Source organism: Lynx canadensis, chromosome E2 (assembly GCF_007474595.2).
Source record: "Lynx canadensis isolate LIC74 chromosome E2, mLynCan4.pri.v2, whole genome shotgun sequence".
Classification (NCBI taxonomy): domain Eukaryota; kingdom Metazoa; phylum Chordata; class Mammalia; order Carnivora; family Felidae; genus Lynx; species Lynx canadensis.
Window position 1 is genome coordinate 3158660 of NC_044317.1, and position 19080 is coordinate 3177739.

General features: G+C 55.2%; 1 long non-coding RNA gene across 2 annotated transcripts in view; it reads right to left on the reverse strand.

Moving 5' to 3' along the window:
• Nucleotides 1-249: 249 nt before the first annotated feature.
• Nucleotides 250-19080, reverse strand: part of LOC115502368 — a 40156-nt gene continuing 21325 nt past the window's right edge. Inside the window, exons 2-5 of one of the 2 annotated variants that reach the window (XR_004343031.1) lie at nucleotides 7919-8045; nucleotides 5902-7590; nucleotides 862-908; nucleotides 250-753 (exon numbers count right to left, since the gene is read on the reverse strand). This is a non-coding gene — a long non-coding RNA (uncharacterized LOC115502368). Of the gene's footprint in view, nucleotides 754-861; nucleotides 909-5901; nucleotides 8046-19080 lie in introns of both variants that reach the window. The other variant, XR_003965068.1, reaches the window with a different exon arrangement.

Below are 19080 nucleotides of genomic sequence, written 5' to 3' on the forward strand. Positions count from 1 at the left end.
TGGGGACGGTGCGAGTGCCTTCCTGTCTGTGGGTGTCGGGAGGACGGGATTAACGTTGATATTAATAAAGATGGACAGGGGTGCCTGGGTGGCTCGGCTGCTTACGTGTCCGACTTCGGGTCAGGTCACGATCTCACGGTCCGTGGGTTCGAGCCCCGCGTCCGGCTCTGTGCTGACGGCTCAGAGCCTGGAGCCTGCTTCGGATTCTGTGTTTCCTTCTCTCTCTGCTCCTACCCCGCTCATGCTCTGCCTTACTCTGTGTCTCAAAAATAAATAAATGTCATAAAAAAATTTTTAATAAAAATTAAAAAATAATAAAGATGCACAGGTCCAGGAATTTAGTAGATGTTCAGCAAAGCTTTTCCGGGCCCCTGAAGTTGCTTACGGTCTAATAGGAACAGGATGCCCACGGAGGACCGAGTAAGTTGGGGTGAATCTAGGGGAAGGGTCGGGTGGGGATTTCAGACACTCGGCGTCATGGAACCTCAGAGAAACCAGAGCCCCCCTTCTCACCCCAACTGTGGTCAGTGATTCCTTTTCCCTTTACCACCCTGAAAGCGGAATTAGATTACAATTCCAATATATCGCGTTTATTTTTGAAAATTTACATATTCCTCAACTAACGCCGTTTGTTACAGGAAAATTGGAACATACAGATAAAAAAAAAAAAAAAAGGAGGCCAAAAACCCACCGTGTTCCACCAGCCGGAGATGACAGTGAACATTTTGGTCGATGTCCATCCAGGTTTTCTTACTTAAAACACAGAAATGGGATCGCCGGCCTTCTCACCCACTCACCTGGCTTCCGCCCTCCCCCGGTCACTGACCACCACCCCCCCTCCTTGTCCAGGTCACCAGTTACCTCGAGGTGACGATTTCTGCGGCCACTTGGCAGATTGCACAGCGACCCTATTGTGATGACACTGCAGTGAGCATCCTTCTCGCTAAAATTTGCATCTTCTTTATATGCAAACAGATTTTTAAGTTAACCCCGCCCCCAAACGTATCAAACCCTAAAGCTGTGGAACTAGCAAGGACCTACCTGATCCCCACCTCTGCACCGTCTCCCCCCTCGGGAAGCCAGTGCCCCATCAGGACAGACTGGTGATATGGCAGACAGCACCCCCCCACCCCCCACCCCCGGGTGGGACTCCTCTTGCCCAGGCAATAGGATGGTTCTAGACACACACTGTACAGCCACACGTGGCTACTGAGCCCTGGCAGTGTGGCTGGTCTGAACTGAGATGTGCTGCCGTATTTTGAAGAGTTAGTATAAAGGAATTTTAAATATCTCCCATCTTCACATTAATTGCAGGATAACATGTTGGATATATTGGGTTAAGGTATTTTAAAATCAGTTCCGCCTGTTTCTTTCTACATCTTTTTTAACACGGTCGCTAGAAGATTTCAAATTCCATGTGTGGCTTGAGTTATATTTGCATTGGATGCCGCTGGCCAAAACACGCCCCCTTTTCACACCCGCAAAATTGTTTATGCCTGTCAACGAACGTTGTGTTTGTTTCATTTCACCACCCTGGCAGGTGAAAATTGCTCGTCTTCGTCTTGTAGATAAAAATGGGTCCCTTGGGGCACGTGGGTGGCTCAGTTGGTTAAGCGTCGACTCTTGATTTGGGCTCAGGCCATGATCCCAGGGTTGTGGGACTGAACCCGGCTCAGCGTGGGCCCTGCTTAAGATTCTCTCTCTCTCCCCCCATCCCGTCCCCCTCCTCTGCTAGCGCTCTCTCTCTCTCTCTCTCTCTCTCTCTCTCTCTCAGATACAAAGATAAAATTGAAACAAATGTACCCCTTGGAGAGATGTGAGATTTGCCCGAGATCACAGTGTGCTGAAAAGAGCGTGCTCTAGAACCGGCCCTCCGTGCAAGGCCAGGGCGTGTGCCCCGCGCTCCTTGGAAGCCCACCTGCCTGGACTGCGGGTCCAGACTCCCATCCTGCTCGCTCTGGGCCTGCGAGGCTTTGCGCCACACTCAGCCCTGCATCCCTGAGGGAGTCTGGACTTCCGGGGGACTCGGCTCTGATCCCGTAGGCCTCAGGGAGCCAGGACAACTGGGGAGAGAGAGCTGAGCCCTCCCTGCCCTACAGCCCTGCCCTCCCTTGCCCTCCCCCTGCCCTTCCCTGTTCTGCAGCCCTGCCCTCCCCTGCCCTCCCCTGCCCTGCAGCCCTGCAGCCCTGCCCTCCCCCTCCCCTCCCCTGCCCTTCCCTGCCCTGAAGCCCTGCAGCCCTGCCCTCCCCTGCCCTCCCCCTGCCCTTCCCTGTTCTGCAGCCCTGCCCTCCCCTGCCCTCCCCTGCCCTGCAGCCCTGCAGCTGCCCCCTCCCCTTCACCACCAAGAAGAACACAGAGCGGAAGGGAGGCTGCCACACTGTCTTGCTGGGTCCTGTTCCCGCTAGGGTGACTGTTGACAGGAACACGTCACCCGAGAAGACAGATGCTGGCCTGGTCCTCAGGCCTCAGTGCCAGAGGCAGCCCTGGGAGGCCTCTTCTCTGTAAATTACTGCATTTATTTAGCCCTTGAAGGTTTTATATGGAGCCTGCTAGGCCACAGGGGTGGGGCATCCGGTCCCCCCTGACGGCCACACCATCCTCTCTGTCACAGGGACACTGGAACCAGCCTGGCTCAGACCCACCCCCTCTGGCCATTTCTGTATGTATTAGAGGCACTTGTCAGTCGTGCTCAGATGTGGTTCTAATCGTCTGTTTCGCATTATCGACGGCAACGTAGTGAGTTGGTGAAACCGCACAGGCTCAGGGGTCCCTCGGTCGGCCTCTGACGGCCCCCCACGCGCCTCCTGGATGGGACCTCACAGCTCGTCATTACGAGGCGCCACCACACGCCTGGCACGGGGCTTGGGGCAGCCAGTCAACTAGACGTAGCTGCGTCGTTTCCTCAGGGAGGAAACTGAGGCGGGAGGGGCGGAGGCATAGCCAGGAGGTGGAGGCGTCAGAACGTTAAGGGGGCTGTGGCCTGCCAAGGGTCTCAAATAGACCGCCGGCCAGGTGACAGCACGGGAGTGCCACGCTGGGATTGTTACGTGGACCAAGAAGGCAGGACGGCGCCTCGGGAAGATGCTGTCGGAATAAGCCGTTATCCCTCCCTCTGTACACAGATCGGACCCCCCCTGCCCTGCTGGTGGGAACGTGGAAGGGGCGGGGCTGTGCAAAACCGTCCGACAGCTCCTCAGAAAGTTAAATCCGGAGTGTCCGTGAGATCCGCAATCCCACTGCTGCGGACGTAACCCAAAGCCGCGAACAGCGCAAGTGTCCGTCAGCGGGGACTGTGGATGGACAGACCGCGGTCCGTCCAGGCGGTGGCCTATCGCCCAGCCGTACGAGCCCCGGGCACGGCAGGCAGCAGCTGGGAATGGTGATGCGGGGGCGGGGAGACACAAAGGCTGGCAAGCTGTGGGACTCCGCTTCCGTGAAACATCCCAAAGAGGCAAGTGAGGGAGACGGAGGGCGGATGTGCGGTTCCAGGCCGGCCTACGGAGAACGGGGAGTGCGAACGGGCCTGGTGTCTTTGGGGACGACAGAGATGTCGGGGGACCACACAGAGGTGGCGACTGCACGATGCCGTGAATGCGCCGAATATCATGGGTTCGGACCCTTCAAAGGGTCCATTTCTTGTGTTTGCTTTTTAACATTTTATTTATTTTTGAGACAGAGAGAGACAGAGCATGAACGGGGGAGGGGCAGAGAGAGAGGGAGACACAGAATCGGAAACAGGCTCCAGGCTCTGAGCCATCAGCCCAGAGCCTGACGCGGGGCTCAAACTCCCGGACTGCGAGATCGTGACCTGGCTGAAGTCGGACACTTAACCGACTACGCCACCCAGGCGCCCCTCTTGTGTTTGCTTTTTAAAAGGGGCAGACGGGGTGAGTTTGCAAGCCATCCTTCCCACCTACAATCTCACGAGAAGTCTCTGTGCCCCCTTCCTCCGGCTCCAGTTTCCCGGGGCTGGCCTCTCCAGCAAATTCCCCACATGCAGCCACGATTGATAGCTGTTCAGAGGGGTGGCCCCCGTCCCCATGCCTGAGCTCTGCAAAGGGAATTGATGCTCTCACAGACGGAGAGCCGGCCTCTCCGTTCCCATAACACCCCGCAGTTGCTGTCTCCCAGTGTGGTAGCTAATGGACCAGATGACGGTGTTTAGAAGTGAAGTCAGGTGTCTCAGAACCACAGTGGTGACTCCAAGTCCTGGCTCCTTAAATTAGCAAAAACAAAAAACAAAAAAACAAGGCAAAGGCCTGAACACCAAGGTGGAAAGATACAGGCGCTCGTGTGCACAGCTGGGGGACGGGTCCGTGAATTTACAGCCTCTCCACGCGGTGACTTGTCAGTGTACACGCAGGAGCTTAGAAGCGTCCACACCCTCTGAGCTGTGGCTCCCGCACCGGGAAGTTACCGCAGGAAACAAACACACGCGACTCGCGTCCAAGGATTTGCATCCGCATCCTCGTGTACGAAGGTGCCCGTCCAGGAGCAGCCCCCACGTCGGTCAGGAGTAGGACGGGCTGCGTCCTGTCTTGGCGTTTCTGCTCACTCTGCAGAAGCATCTTCTTTGTTGTCCACAACAGGGTTCGGTTTTTCAGTTTTAAAACATACATGTTCCGGGGCGCCTGGGCGGCTCAGTCGGTTGAGCGTACGACTTGGGCTCAGGTCCCGATCTCGCGGTTCTGGGGTTCGAGCCCCGCATCGGGCTCTGTGCCGATGGCTCGGAGCCTGGAGCCTGTTTCAGATTCTGTGTCTCCCCCTCTCTCTGCCCCTCCCCCGCTCGTGCTCTGTCTCTCTCTCTCTCTCTCAAAAATAAATAAACGTTAAAAGACAATTATTTTTAAATATACATGTTCCCAAATGATATTTTAAAGGAACAGAAACATTTCATGATACAGTGGTTATGGGGAAAACAGGATCTAAAATTATATCATTCTAACTGTGTTATACACAGATACATAAATGGAGAGAAAGAGAGAGAAAATACAGCAAGATGCGTAAAGTGGCTAATCCCCAAATGGCAGGGTTGTGGATAATCAAGAAATTATTCCTTAGGTGTCTCCCTTTCTTAATCAACTTTCTATACTGAATGTTTTGTTTTATAATAAACATAAGACACTTACTTTACAATAGGAAGAAATGTGGTGGTTTTCAGATCCCCCACTCGTCGGGAACTGAAACGGCAAATATAAGAAAAGGCACGAGGGGCAAGTACGTCTAGGATTATCGCTTAAGGGGCTGTTGACACTACGAGATCCCATGCCCCGCTTCCTCCTCCAAGGAGGCAGGTGTGGGGTGTGGAGATCCCTCGGGTTTGGTAAGCTTGCTAGGGGGAGACTGGGTCTCAGACCTGGTGCTGAGGAGGGCGACCTCCCCTGTGAACCGGAGGAACCCGCGGCCCCCCAGTCCCAGCAGGGCTCTGGGGCCCAGGCCCAGAACAATGGAAGGTGTTAAATGTCTGTTATTCCAAGCGAGCCGAATTAGCCGACTTCAGGGTACTTAAGACCCGTGCCACCCTCCAGAAAGCCCTCCTCCTTCAAGTGCCGCAAAGCAAACCTCTCATTGGCGATGCTCTAACTGTTGAAAGATCACAGGCCCTTTACAGGGCCTGACAAACCCCAGAGACCCCGGAGGGAGGGCGGCAGTGAGACTCCCAGAACCGTCAGGTCAGCGACACAGGCTGGAGGGGCAGGGGGAAGCTTCCCCGGGTAGGAGAGGGAGCACAGCCCCAGCCACCGTGCTGAGACCCCCCTGGACACCAAGGGCCGGACTCTCGACAGGTCTCGGGTTGCCCTGATCTCACCACACCCTGCAGGTCGGGAGCACTGAGCCCAGTTTATAGGTGTTTTTAAAAGGGAGCTCACGTGGCCCCGTGAGGAAGCATCATTCACTCACCCATCCGTTCAAAACTATGTACTAAGGCCGGACGTGACAGGCCCTGTTCTCCACGCAGGGGATACAGCAGCGAACGCCGCGGGCAAATCTCTGACCTCCCGCAACTTGCGTCTCTAGGGGAGCGTAAACAGACCCGCAAACGTCAGGTCATGTTAAGGAAAAGGAGGGCAGGGCAAGGGGCACCGAGTGGAAGGCCATGGGGTCTGAGCAGACACCTCACTTTCCTGGGAGCCCTGCTCCCCTTTGGCCTGAATCACACGGTCGGCTGTGCTGACGTCACATCCCGGTTGTGACCTCATGCCGAAGCTATGCAGGGCGTCACCACTGAGGGAAACTGGCCGGAAGGTATACAGGGATCTTCCCAAATTATTCCTTACAACTGTGTGTGCGTCTGTAATGATCCCCAGATTAAAAGTGTTTTAAAAACCAAATAATGATCAACCTCCCCCCCCCCCCAGCAATAATCTTAGCTCCCATCTGTCAAGTGTATGGAGAGACTATAGAGGCTGACGGCCCTCAGCCAGACCGCCTGGGTTCCCATGTCTGTTCCACGTGTGGGTGAACTCCTAACTGCTCCGTGCCTCAGTATTTGCATCTGAAAAATGCGTCCTAGGTGGTCCCTACCTCCTCTGGTTGGTGCCAGGATGAGCTATTTCTGGGCCAGTGCCCCATTTGGGCTGTTTGTTTCTTATTGTTGTGACTCTGCGGAAGGTTCTGGAAGGCTCTGGGCTGGCCCTTTACGAGCATGGATCATTGCCTCACGTAATTCTCACAGCCACACTTCAGAGGCAGGAGGAGCCCCCTTTTACAGCCTGGAGATGGGAGGGGGGGGTCCCAGAGCTGAGGTCAGGTGGGCAGGGCTTAGAGGGCATAGGGGAGGCTCCTGGGCCCAGCGAGTAGAGGGGGGCCTGGCCTCTGGGGTCAGAGGCTGCGGGAGGCAGTTTGGCCGGGCCCTGGCTTTGCAGAAGCCACAGCCCCATGGAGAAGCAGGGACAGGGCTGGCTCCCATCTCCTCGTGGGGAGGGGCCGCGTGCCCTCCCACCACTCGCACGGAGGCCGGAGCCGTGTCAGAGGGGCGGGGGTCCGCTGGGCCAGCCAGAGCTCCTGCCTCCTTCCCGAGCCTGCCTCACTCTCTTTCTGTGTCAAGCCCCGAGGTTTGTCTCGGCAAAGAGAGGCTTGGCATTTCCAGAAAGGGTTCTTCCTTCCCTGAGAACAAACAGACCCCAGCCCGTCACCAGCCCCACGGGAGGCCCGACGGAGGAGGAAGGTGGCCGCGCGTTCCTGCCTGTGGAGGGCAGGCTGCGCGTGTGCGGGGCCACCCCAGCTGAGCCCCACCTTGTGGGGCAGCGAACGGAGGCCCTCAGAGGCAAGAGCGCCCCACGGAGAGGAGCAGAGCTGGTGGGGCCGGCCTGCTGCTTTGACACCGTCCGAGGGGTTCTCCGACATAACATTCCATCTTCCGGCTGCGGCGCCCGCCTCTCTTCCCCGCACTGCCGACGGGGTTCCCACCCCAGCTCTGGCACAAACTACCTGTGTGCTTCAGGGAAGTCACCTCCACTTACCCCATCTGCGAAATGGGCACAAAGTAACACGCGCCCCATAGGGCGTTGCCATGAATGAGGCCGCGTGAGGCTCCCCGACGGTGTCTGGACTTCTCGATACTCTACGCGAAGTCTCATGAAGAAATCCCTTGCGATTTACAAGGGGCCAACGGAACATCAGGGTTACTTAGAACAGGTAACTGGGCTGTATTCCAGTTCATCAAGATTTGCTTTTTTTTCTTTCCAGAAAAATTTAAAATTTTGTTTTTATTTTGTCCTGCTACCTTTACCAAGGAAGAGGGAGCCACGCAAAGATTCGAGAGAGCTTTGTGGAAGTCCCACTCTGGGCTCAGAACCTGCCTGTGCTTTCAGTTTGGACGCTAGGCCCTGGGCCAGGAGTGGGGTGTGCAAGTTAACGAGGGGCCCCTCGGTCGCCCAGATGCCCAGCCCGGTGTGCACGCCGCGGGCATCCTTACCGATGCTGCATCCCCGGACCAGGGCTGGCCCACCACCCACACAGCGTCTCCAGTGCTCGAGTTACGGACAGCCAAGCCTCTGCCGTGTCCAGTCAGACAAGAGGAAGCTCACAGAAGAAGTCTGCACCTGGAAGTTTAGGGTCAGGACAGCGGTCTCAGTCCCTGACTGTTCACGGAACCCCTGGGAGCCAGCAAAAACATTGGCGGGGACCCCCGCCCAGCCTAAGGCCTCCCCGATCTCTGGGGGTGGTGCCAGGCTTCCGCACCGTCAAAGCTTTCTAGGGGACCATCAGGGACAGTCAGGGTTGAGAGCCGCCAGGGGGCGGGGTGGGAGGCTTAGGGTGGGAGCAGCAGGGGGCGAGCTGCGGCCAGACGGTGAAGGGGAGGGTGATGCGGGGTCCCCCGGCCCCTAATGGGCTTTCCTCCTTCTGCTCCTCACCACACGTCCCTGACCCCACAGCTTTCTTCTCCCCTCCCGCCCGGCCCATCCGTCACCCCCTCCCCCCGCCGTGTCCCAGGCCGGCCACACGTCCAGTCTTGCAGATGGTGCCTCTCCAGACCCCCGGGCTTCCTGCTTTGACCCTCAGGGGGTGGAGGGGCTGCCTCTGCCCTGCTGGGAGCGACGGCCGGGCTCCCCAGCCGCTCTCACTGACCCAGCCGGAGCGGCACGTGGGGTTCTTCCACAGCAGCCCTGCTCCAACGCTGGCCTCGGTCCCCTGGGCCCCTGCCCGTCCACCCAGAATCCAGGCCACCTTCTGAGCGCCTCCCCACCAACGCATTCCCAGCTGTCCCGTCCCCTCCGGCCTGACGAGGGCTCCGGAAAGCTGAGCACAGAAGCCGCTGTCGGGCTGCCCGCCGTCCTGCCCTGAGGCTCCGTGGCCGTCGCCGGGGCCACCGTCCCCGCGGGCAGCATGCACAGGTGTCCGCTAAGAAGGGGGCAGCGGCACCCGTCCGGGAACAGGCACGGCAGCCGGGGGTGCCGGACCGCTCCCAGAGTCTCGGCACCAAGGCTTTGCTGCCGCGTTGCCGGACGTTTTCCTTCACCGCCTACGCTGCTGCCCAGGGTGACTTAACGGGAAGGGTCAGGCCGTGGGTCTGAGCCGAAAAGTAGACGGCCCGTCTGTCCGTGTTGGGGATAAAGGGAATCAGATTTCCCGAGGAAGGGCCCTGAGCGACATGGGGTTTTGAGGAAGGGAATCCGTAGGGTCTGACGATGCGCGTGACTGCATCTCGGGCAGATGAATCGGACGGGGGCTGTGGGTCCCGGGTGCCCCGTCCGATCCGTGTCCAGTCCGTTGACAACGAAAACCCTTAAGTGAATATAAAGATCACTTTGGGGGTGAGGGAAGAAAGACAAGGCGTAACTCCCCCGCCCAGGCGCACGGGTCTACTGGGGCGCGGGAGGGACTCAGCCTGCTCTCTGAGGTCCGGCTTCGAGCTGGTTCCGGGTGCTCCTTCCCGCGGGTCAGGAGACTTTAACGAGCTAGACGGTGGTCGCTGAGAAGTGCAAAGACTCTCAGCGGGGGGGGGGGGACGAGCCTCAGCGTGTCGCCAGCGCCCACCCTTTTTACAGAAGGAGAAAACTTGGCCCGGAGAGAAAGACGCGCCCGTGGTCACACACACCCAACTCCCCTCCCGACCCTCTGCGGAGACCCCAGACCCGGCTCTGAATTGGCCGGCACACGCACACAGACCTGGCGTCTGTCATGAGCGAGCAAATGTGAGGAAGGGGCGGGATCTTATATTCCCAATGATTTTTTTTTTTCATTTGAACGTAGACATCTGGCGTCCTCTAAATACATCAGAAAAACGTAAATCGTGTAAAACCCATCAGAGAGTGGTTTTAGGTTTGGTGGGAGCACGGGTCAGCGGCTGCCCGCTGCACCGTGGTGGGAAAACGTGGCTGTGCACACGGGTGATCTCGCCCGTGGCCCGTCACCCCGTCACCAAGGTGGCCAGGCTACGCTTTGTCTGATGCATCCACGTGAAAACGTGGGCCAGCGGCCTCACGCGCATTGTGTTGCATTAACCGTTTTCAACAGCTACCTAAAACCTTTCCTGCTTTCGTTTTAGGACGACAGGGCGGCGGGCAGGGGAGGGGGGTGGGGACACCAATTCGTGGAGGAACAGCGTGCTTCTGTCTGAAGAACACAAATCCCGGGCACACCAATTAAGCCTCAGGACATGCACCCAGCCAGATCTCTAGTCCCACGTCTAAAACCCTCCTCAAAAGACATTTTCTGTTTGAGACATATTAAACAAGCTTTATTTAATAATGCTCGACTTGACTTATCCAGTTTAAATATTTGCTCTGATCAGCAACCATCTGATCCTGGCTTCCTTCGTTCCTGGCTGAGGAATAATTTCTCCGGGTTATTTTTCTTTGGTGCAAAGTTGATCCCGGAGGCAGGGGAACTGCTCTCGGGTTCCCTCCGCGTCTCTGGTCCGGGCCGTGGGGAGAAAGGAACAGAGCCATAAAAAGCCTACGCCCCAGGCCGCTTTTACCAAGTGGACAACTGTGCCGTTGACGGAGGAACATGTCATTTAAAAGACTCCCCCTAAGCAGATAATTACAAGGAGAGATTTCTCTTCTTAAAGGAGAGCATCAGAATGTAAGGAAATTCCCAAGGAGGTGACCTTTCGGGCGATGTATTCCGTCCTCCGCCGTCCGCTTCCCCCCATTCAGGGATCTTTATAACCATCGCTTACGCCAGATGCAGGGTCATCCGTCAAGGGTCGGGGATTCCAGGGTGGCACGGAGAAGATTTAACCTCTTAATTCACTATGTTTTAAAGGAGGGAAGGACACTTGGATTTCTACTAACTTTGGGGACCCTCCACAGAGACGTTTCGGTTATTACTGTGGCTATGATTCAGATTTTATCGTCAAGGTTGAAAACACAAGACTTTTGTTTGTTTGTCTTTTAGGTTTTACCTTTGCACACTGCCTTTGAAAATAGCCACCTTGACGCCCGTGGGCCTGGCCATCCGTAACGACACAGACCTCTGACTGTGCTCCAGATACCAGCCCAGGGTAAGCCGGCCAGCGGCGAGGGCAGTCGGTTATCTGCGTGGCCTCTGCGAAGGGGCTCTGCTCCCATCCCGGGAGGGGTCTTTCTCGGTGAGAGGGACGTTTGTGATTGCGGGCCAGCGCCTGGTTTATGGACCCCGGCCGGGTGGGAGGGTGCCGCCCGCCAGCCCGCGGCCTGCGCCGGCCTGAAGTGTTTACCGCTGGGGTGATTTACATCGTCCAGGTGTTCGTTTGGGAAACATCTCAGCTCAGCTGACACGGCGATTGCCCTGCATTTGCAGACTTTGGCATTTTTCTGTTCCTGGCGATCCAGGGCCCAGAGAGACGGTCAAAAAAAAAAAAAAAAAAAAAAAAAAAGGTACTGAGCCAAAGTGGGTCGTCTCCTGTGATGGTCACACAGGCCGGCCGAGGAAGCCCCAGCCCGATGCCCTGCGTCCTGCCCCACGTGGGAAATTTCCCGGCACGGAGTCTGTGCCCCCTCATCAGAGTGGTGTCTTCTTCTCTCCGTTGGCTCTTTGGCCTCTTGGACGCTGCGTAGATGTCGTCCCAGGCCTCCTCTCTGCCCTTTTCAGCCCCCCGGTGGTTTGCCAAAGGGCCCCTGAAGCTGTTCTTTTCTTGGGCGAGATTCCGGGACCTTGGGTATGGCAGGCACATTCTGGAGAGCGAGCCGGGGTTGGTGGGGGTTTGCTCTGCGTGGACCAGCCTCGGCTAGGGTGCTTACACTTTGAGGGACCCACTCGACAGAAGGTTCTGCCGCTTTCCTCGATTTCTGCTCACATTCAGTGCCGGCGCGATTGTTAGTGTTTGTCCCTGGGTTCGCGCCAGGAGGTCCTAACACCCATCCTGGGGCAGCTGTGATTAAAACATGCCCCAAGCAATCAAAATGGCTTTTTTGTTTGCCAAAAAAATACGTATTTTGTGTTTAATCCGATCCCTCCCATCCTCATTGAAAGGAGCCTGGACATTGATTACGGGTCTATTTTTACACTTATACTCATCTTTTCTCCAGCCACTTCTGATACGTCTGGTGAAAAAGAAAACAACTGTATTTTTGCCTCATAGAATATCATATCAATGCATATATTGGGGTGGAGGCAGGCAAGGATGCTCGCACAGGAGTTGAGAATGATTCTTTGCCTGTGTTTTAATTTTTACAAAAACCCTTCTCGCCGATTCAGGGATCCTGGGCTGCTTTTAAGAGCTCATTTCAATTTCCTATTTCTCTCTCCTTGACAAAAACGTCTCCAGAAGCCGCAGTTTTCCTCCCTACACAATCTGCAGACGGAAAACATCGGGTCAAACACAGACGGGTAAAGAGTAGGGGCCGTCAGACCCAGGTTTCACAAATGATACAATTCCTTCTGTTTTGAGTCCTACATTTAAAACAGCCTTTTCAGCCAGTGATTCGCACACTAACAAATTCACCAAAAAAGCATTCAAACTTCCCCTGTTTGTGCTCCTTTCTCCCGGGCTGTAAATACATGAACCTCCCAGCACAGAGAAGTATCATCATTTTGCCACACTAAACGGCCACGTTTTCACCAGCAGCGAGACTGTTTGAAGTGATCGGCCCTGGGGCGAGAAAAAGAAAATTCCAGCAATAAAACAAAAATCTTGATTTCTAAACATCAGGCCGAAATCCTTTCAAGTGACCGTGGACTCCCTGGGAAAATGGTTTTTCTCCGTTACCATTTACAGCCTAGTATCGAGACGCGCCGTGGAAAATGTCCTGCTGGTTCGAAGAAAAAGATCCCGTGTTTTAAAAGAACAGCTTTTGCCTTTGCTGCAGATTTCCTAACTGTGTGTCTTTGTAAACCTCTGTCCTGAGTCTAAATAGGATGTCTCCACAGATACATGAAAATGCACGTGACCGCGGTCTGTTGCAGAGAATTGCCTGAGAAAGTTGAATTTTCAAACGCGAACACAACGTTGGCCATTGCCACCACGAGCACGGTTTCACTAAACGACCAGATTCATTTATTCTAACCTCTCCTGGAACCGTCCCAAAAAAGCAGGTGACTATTGAACGATTTTGTTTTTTCATTCTCAATTACAAGCGGGATAAAACGAACGTCATTCTATGGAGTCTGAACATTAAAATGTAGGAGGGAGTTCGCCAGGATCTGGTAAATGGCTAAACGGATTAGTAGCCTTACTTTTTAACATATAAACATCTGAAACCCGTTTCCTGTTTAAGAAGAAGAAGAAGAAAAAAAAAAAAAAAAAAAAGGCTAGGTGGATGACCCCGGGTACTTTTTTTTGATTAACAAATGTGAATTGTACATCATGGTGGAAAAAAAAAATGGCCCACGCTTGGTGGTCTTTCTACAGTCTGTATATGGGAGAGAGAGGAAAAAAATACAAAAATAAACGTTACCTTCTCACTTTCGGGGTGGGCAATGCCATTTCTACAGCGGCGTCCCGGGCTCTGGTAAATGTTAAGGCTGTCACCACAGACAGAATCCCCATGGTCTGTGTGCCTCGATAGAGTCCGAAGAAAAACATTCCCTGCATTCCTGCCGGCTGGTCCTATCTCCAGGCCCCGGGCTCGGCCCTGCAGACCCGTGTCACCCTGTCAAGCGGCGTAGGACACGGCTAATCTAAACCTACGCCTTCCCCGGCCAGCCCCCGGCGGCAGGGCGAAAACCAGGACCGGTTTGCTGTGAAGGCGCCACACGCAAAGTCGAGGCTCTACCTCGAGGGTAGAGCAGCAGCTGCAATTTGTTCAGCTGAGAAGGGCTTAGAGGTTCTGGCACATTCTGACAAGATAGATTTTATAGGGTTTGCGCTAAAACTTGATATTGGAAGTTGGGATTCCAATTTTATGTCTCGAACGATAACAATAGCAGCTGGGACCTTTAAGAAATGTGTTGTATCCCTTGTATTTAAGAGTTACATAATAAAAGCTATTTATGTCAAACCCCTTATAAGGGAAAGATTTAGCCTGGATGTCAATAGAACATATAATACTTTGTATATTCAGATAGGGAGAAAATCCATATCAGCACCGCAAATTATTTTCGGTCTGGAGTACCTGATATGTGGGGCCTTTAAGATTTTAAAGTAAGCATCTCCTTGCTTTAACTTGCAAATTCACTGAGTGGCGTTTGAGGGGGAGGCGGCGGGGGGGGGGGTGGGGGGACGCGGGGGAGGGATACTATTTCTTTTAAAAAAAGAAGACAAGTGCTGATGAATCCTTATTTGTTTTTCCACGTCCTTCTGGTGGAAAGACACAAAGGCACGCAAACCCGCTGTTGTTTGCTTTGATTTTTACGATTTCCACGGCCTGTAACGCAGGCACTCGCTGGCCCCGCGTGCTGATGCCTCCCTGCTTGTCTGGAGGCGGCCGTCGCTTTGGGCAGTGACCGGCGGCCAGAACGTGTTCGTTCCGACCGGCCGACGGTCAGCCGCTCAGAAGGAGAATCTCTCCGGGGGCTGCAACCAGACCCCGCGGCCTTCCGCAGGCGGATTTCAGCGGGGCTCAGGGTGGCCTCCTGCTGTCCCAGCGACAGCACGCCCGATGGTTTCCGAGCGGGGCGATCGCACCGCCTCACCGACGGGGCTCTGGCTGACGCTGGCCGCTCGGAAGTGACCACGTGGCCCCGCCAGGCGCGCTTGTTAGAAAAGCCCAGCTTCCTTCTTATCTTGTCTGCTCAGACAAAGAGCAGAGCCTGATCGAGAGGAGCAGAGAACCCCAATTAGCGAGGCCCAGAATCTTCCCCCCTCCCAGCACCCGCTCCTGCGGCTCAGCCCCGCCCTCGCTCTCGTCCGACTTTATCAGGCCGGTGTGACCGGGTTAATGAGCAGAGCCCGGCTGGGTGGTGGCGGGAACGGTCATCCGGACAGAGGCCCCGGGGACAGGCTCCTCGGGCCCCACTTAAACTCGCCAAAGCCCACGCTCCGTTTCTCGTCCTGAGGCCACAAGTTGAGCGGGGGGGGGGGGGGGGGGGGGCCCCGAGCAGACGAGAGGTTGAACAGGGACACTCCTCAAGCCTCTCCGCTGTCGTGTGTCGGAAGCTTGCGGCTCAGCAGAAGGTATCTTCCTGTCCTTTCCTCCTTCCCTCCGAGCCCCGCGCGGTGCCCTCCCCAGTTTTCCCACGGAAACCGGCACAGGACAGGGCAGGCCTTCGCAGCGTGTGGAGTTGGGCGCTGGCCCCTGGGCGGCCGTCAGGGAGCACGGGGGCCCGTGAAGGGCGTCCGAGGACAGCGTGGGTGCTCAGGACACGAGCGGGCCGGCACACGGGTTCTGGAGACACGTGCTGTTTATCCACATCGCCCCTCCCCCCCCACCGACCGGTGACACCCTCGTCCACCATCATCACCTCCACCACGAGGAAAGAGCAGGAAAGGGAGACGCGGCCGCCCCCGCGGAGGAGGCTGCTTGGTCCCCAGTGATGACCGCGTGGCTGACGGCCAGCCGCCGGGAGGCCATGCTGGATGCCAGACGTCGTGCGCCGTTGCAGCAGCTTACGGAACAGCTAGTCCGACCCCCACGACAGCCCAGGGGGCAGTTTCTCATTGCCTGCACTTGGCAGAGGCAGAAAGAGGTCAGCCTCTGAAGACCAGATGGGGGGGCAGGGGCACAGTCACAGGGTCAGGAGCCAAAGCCGTGCCGTCTGCCAGCGGGTCCCGGATGTAGCCTCTGTGCCGTGATATCAGGGAGAAAGCTCGGGCCACACCACCCAAGGGCAAGCCCTGGCCCGTCTCCTGGGCCTGTCACGCCGCCGTCTGGAGCCTCCCGGTGCTTGCCTGCAAAGCGGGGCCGGCACTGCTGGTCCCACCTCACAGAGGTGTTCAGGATGGCAGAAGGAGACAGGAAAAGCGTCCCTCACGTCCGAAGTGCTCGGCAGACCCTAGGTGCTCGACCTGGGGCCTCGGCCACTTGACCAAGCCCCCTGTCCGCTCACCGAGTGGGTCACAGACCACCAGGTCCGTTTCACGAATCCACCTGGGAGCTTGGGCCATGTTCTCGGACACGGGATAGCACAGCTGCTGGGGACACACAGTGGGGTCCACCGTGCCTGCCCCACGGAAGCCCAGGCCGGCGGCAGAAACCCTCGGTCCCGCGGGGAAGGCGGGCACAGCGCCCGGGGCCCCAGCCCTCGCCGGGAGGGACCGCGCAAGGCCCCAGGCCTGGCCTTGGGAGTCACGTGACATGCCATCACAAGACCGCACGCGAGCCCCTGCAGGCTCGCCGCCCACCCACCGGCCTTCCGGCCACCCTGGCTGCCCTCTGGTTTCTGTTGCGTCTGTTTGGACGGCAAACCCCCGTGGGACCCCTCCTTCTGCGCTCTCTTCAAAGCCCACCGGCCCCACCCTCCAAACAACGTGTTGACGGTTGCACAGGGAGCCGCAGGAACAATAAACAGGCCCGCATCCTGCAGCCGGCCTGCTCCGGGCATTCCCGGCCGCAGAGGCCAGGCGGCGTGGTGGCTGGGGGCTTGGGGGTCGGGCAGACCAGGTTCAAATCCCACTCTAGCTTCCCGTGAGCTGTGTTTGCTCAGGCAAGCAGCTTGCCCTCTCTGGACCCCAGCTTCCCCGGCCAGAAAAGGACAACAGACGCGGGCAGAGAGCCGGTTTGCAATAAATGCCGATTATTGTACTGCTGTTTCACTGAGGCTATAAAAGGAAAACACCTGAATGTGTTGAGAGCGGGAACTCATTCTTAAAAAACAGGATGCTGCCTGTTTTTTAAGGGCTAGAGGGAAGGCACGCGGTGGTCTGGCGCGGCGGTGAGCAGGGGCGCTCTGCCTCGGGAAACCCGGGTTTGGCCTGGTGCGGTTTGTACGTGCTTCCTGCGTGACCCTGGACCTCCTTCTCCTTATTTCTGGACCCTTCCTCCGCCTGTACACGATGTCGCCCACGTTTTCTCCCCACCTTCTTCCTCCGGCTCCCGAATAAAACCTTCCGTAAGACACCACCTCAATACAGACACCCCGCTCTCAGCCGCCCCGGACATTCTCACGGCACCCACCCCCGTAATTAGAAGAATGCTGACTTGTCGCAAATGTGAGAAAACCTGAAAGCGGAGGGATAATGGGTGATTCTCTTCTGTAGCCCATCTTTTCTTTCCACTTCTTTTAAATTAAGTTTTCCATTTTATAAAGTTATTATAATTACATATAATTATAATGAATTACCATACAATGACAAAGTTATAACTATAAAGTATTTTTTAATAAAGTACAATTAACATAGAATGTTCTGTTAGTTTCAGGTGTACGTTATACTCATTCAGCCATTCGATACGTACTGGGTGCTCATCACGACAGGCGCGCTCCTGAATCCCCATCACCTATTGCCCCCGTCCCCCCACCCACCTCCCCTCTGGTCACCATCCGTGTGTTCTCTAGGGTTAAGAGTCTCTTTCTTGGTTTGTCTCTTTTTTGTTGTTGTTGTTGACTTTCTTAAATTCCACGTATGAGTGAAATCATATGGTACCTGTCCTTCTCTGACCGATTTATTATACTCTCTAGCTCCATCCATGTCATTGCAAATGGCAAGATTTCATTCTTTTTCTGGCGGAATAATACTCCTTTCTACATAGGTACCGCGTCTTCTTTACGCATGCATCTGTTGATGGACACTTGGGCTGCTTCCATACTTTGGCTATCGTAGATAATGCGGCAGTAATCATAGGGGTGTGTGTATCCCTTTGAATTCGTGTTTGGTATTCTTTGGGTAAAAACCCAGGGGTACAATTAGTGGACTGCAGGGTAGACCTATCTTTAACACTTTGAGGACCCTCCGTACTGTTTCCCAGAGTGGCTGCACCAGTCTGTGTTCCCACCAAGAGCGCACAAGTGTCCCTTTTCTCTGTGTCCTCACCAACGCGGGTTGCTTCTTGTGTCGTTGATTTTAGCCATTCTCTTTTTTTTTTCCTTAGAGAAAGAGAGAATGTGGGTGGGGGAGAGGGGCAGAGAGAGAGAGAGAAAGAGAGAGAATCTTAAGCAGGCTCCACACTCAGCACGGAGCCCGACACAGGGCTCCATCCCACGACCCTGGGATCCTCCCAATGAGTCGCCCAGGCATCCTGATTTTAGCCACTCTGACAGGTGTGAGGTGGTATCTCATCATGGTGTTGGTGTGTATTTCCCTGATGATGAGTGACGTTGAGCATCTTTTCATGTGTCTGTTGGCCATCTGGATGTCTTCTTTGGAGAAATGCCTGTTCATGTCTTCTGCCCATTTTTAATTGGGTTATTTATTTTTTGGGTGTTGCGTTTGGTAAGTTCTTTATATATTCTGTGGGTTTTTTTAATGTTTCTTTATTTATATTGAGCGAGAGAGAGAGAGCGAGAGTAGGGAAGAAGCAGAGAGAGAGAGAGGGAGAGAGAATCCCAAGCATCTGCCTGCTGTCAGTGCAGAGCCTGATGCGGGGCCTGAACTCAAGAACTGTGAGAAAGAAAAAAAAAAAAAAAAAAAAGAACTGTGAGATCATGACCTGAACCAGAAACCAAGAGTTGGAGACTGAACCAACTGAGCCACCCAGGTGCCCCGGTTCTTTATGGGTTTTGGATACTAGCTTTATCCGATATGTCATTTGCAAATATCTCCTCCCATTCCATAGGTTGCCTTTTAGTTTTGTTGATTGTTTCCTTCCCTATGCAGAGGCCTTTTATCTTCATGCGTTCTGCAACATATCTTTGAGTAAAGTCTCACATCTTCTCTCCCCAACACCTTCTAGGAATTTCTCCTGACAGGCACATGGTTGTGATGACAGATGTAGCTGTATGCCCCCATAGCCCTGCAGCCCTGACGTGTACCCCACCGCGTGGGCACGGCATTCTAACGGGCGACCACACCCCTCTCTGTTGTGGGTGTTGGTATAATTGCACGTCTGTGTTACATGTTTATCTCTGTAACGGAGTATTTTACCCAGAAAGCTGTGTGCCGTATCTCAGTTATTTTGGGGGCCATGGATTTACAGTAGTCATAAAACAGAGTCCAAGGCTACCAGCCTTTGATGACCCTTGGTTCATTTTAATGGCACTAAGGAGCCCCACGGGGGGACCTAAGGCACCTCTGCCCAAGCAAGCAGCCCATAGGTGAAAGTTCAGTGGAAGTGACCCTAGGGCCTTTGCCTGTGAATTGCAAGAACCTGCATGAACTCAGACTTTTACTAAGAGGCA